Below are 2,381 nucleotides of genomic sequence, written 5' to 3' on the forward strand. Positions count from 1 at the left end.
TTATTTTAATTTTGAAGGAGTTTCACATATTCTACGGTACTACATACATGCATATGAATGTACAATTTCAAAAAAATTTGAAATTAGAACCAAAAAGAATTCAAGAGGAATATACAATATATATTCAATATCATCGGATGACCATATACAATTTTGAACAAGTTTCCATACATAATTTAATGCATATAAAGTTCTACGTCCTCGTAATGGTGTTCTCCTTTAGGATGGAGGACTTCCCTCCTGAACCATCCAGCTAGTTCCTCTTGAAGTGGTCGGAAGCGAGCTTCTGGACTAAGCATCATCCGGAGGTTATTCCTCTGAGCATTGGTATCACTCGGAACCCGCCGCTCAGAGGTGTATCTCCGGATCATCTCACAGACATAGTATGCACATAGATTGGTCCCCGCTGGCTGAATATCCTCACCATTCTTAGCCTTTGACCTTTTGAATTCTAGCTCTTTTTTGAATTCACCGACCTTTGTATCTACGAACCGTCTCCAAACCCTATGAGGCAAAGAAAATTAAATGAACAAGAGAGTTATTAGTTACTTGATATTAGGAAATGAACGAAATAGGCCGATCGATATAGAGCGCAAATGAATGAAAATAATTACTTCTGCAGCATTCTTCTCATGCCGCCCCAAAGCTTTGGATCCTTATTCAGAGAGTCGTGGACGAGACATTCTGAGGTGTCAACTTTAATTACTAGCAGAATCCAGTGGAACCTGCGAACACGATACATGCACAGTACGTCATGCATAACTCATCGATTAGCCGGCCACATACCATGCATGGAGTAAACAAAAGAGAATGTGCTCAAGACAGAAACACTCACCCAAAATGGTAAGGAAATAGAATATCACTTTTGAGTTCCTGCTTTGTAAGAAACTGCCACAGGTCTGCCTCCATGTCGGCGGGGTGATGCTCCAACACATATCCATTAACGATGTGTGGGTCAATGAACCCAACATCGTGGATGTTCCTTACTCTGCATTCCTTAATCTTCATTCTGCATGTATAATAGCGGACACAACAATATAGTTAGGACATATATATAGTGCAGGCAATATGAACGAGATGGGGTAGAAATAAATCACTTACAGAATGTAGCAACTGATGATAGATTTGTCGAGCTCACGCAGATTGAAAAGCCGGAACAATTCACTCAGATGAATTTGTACATAGTAATGTTTGAAGTGATGCTCATATCTAACTTCCGCATAAATATATTCTTTGGCGTTTTTATTTTTTATGTAACCCTTGTACCATTTCAGCAGACCTTTCATTTGTGGAGGTAGATCCTCTTCCTGCGCAGGCTCGACGAGAGGCCCATTCTTCACATATGTAATTACTACCTCCTTCACTGGCGCCTCATCAAGGCCTAACAGTTCACGAAGAGTAATACCTAAGTTGGCCGCTTGTTCTCTGGCACTCGTTACAGTCAATCCATGTGCTGCCGCAGCTGCTATGATATCGGGGTCATCCGGACCGGCGGCTTTCACTATAAGCGGGGCAATCGATTGTTTACTTTGTTCCCCGAGCTGGGCAACTCGTTTCCCGCTTTTTTTACTTTCTAATTCCGTTTTCTCGGCCTCCTCCAAGGCTTTGTTCTCCTGGTTCTCCGCCCGCTCTTTCTTCTCCTTCAACATGAGTGCCTGCCTACGAAGTTCACGTGCATAGTCGTCAGGCAGATTCTTCGCGGCTTGGGACCGTGTGCTCAAAAATGACTTAGCCCACTTCTTTTGCTCATAAGAAAATACTGGCTTGGGCTCGGGCTCTCTTTTCTTCTTGCAGTCCGCCTTCCATTTCTCATGATCAGCAGCCGCGGCCGCGGCAGTTTCCTCGGCACTACGTTCCCAAGGCCTTGTGGGGAGAGGCTTCAGTGATGACTCTGGTACCTTTGTGGTCTTAGGTACATAAGGGTCCGGATTAATAATCCAGGACTGCTTCTGCTTCTTTGCCGGAGGTGGATTGGGGGGCGGCGTCTGATCACCCGCCGGACGAGGACTGGGGGGTGGCGTCTGATCACCCGCCGGACGTTGTGGACTGGGGGGCGTCGGCTGACGTGACGGAGGTGTAGGTGAACCGCCACCACCACCACCACCGTAGGGGGGTGGACTTGTTGTCCTTGGCGCCTCGCCTGGAAACTTGATAAACTTCTTTTGCCATAGAATGAAATGGCGCTTGACATCTCCAAGTCTTTTCTCCCCTTCAGGTGTAGCAATGTCAATCTCCAGGTCCTCAAACCCTTGGACTATGTCCTCCACCGTGACACGAGCATAGCCATCTTGAATGGGGTTGTTGTGGTGGAGTGCTCCAGGTAAACATGGTAAAGCACTGCCGATGGCTACCTTCATGGACATGTTCCCGATAGGATAATA

Source organism: Triticum dicoccoides, chromosome 3B (genome assembly GCF_002162155.2).
Source record: "Triticum dicoccoides isolate Atlit2015 ecotype Zavitan chromosome 3B, WEW_v2.0, whole genome shotgun sequence".
Taxonomy (NCBI): Eukaryota; Viridiplantae; Streptophyta; class Magnoliopsida; order Poales; family Poaceae; genus Triticum; species Triticum dicoccoides.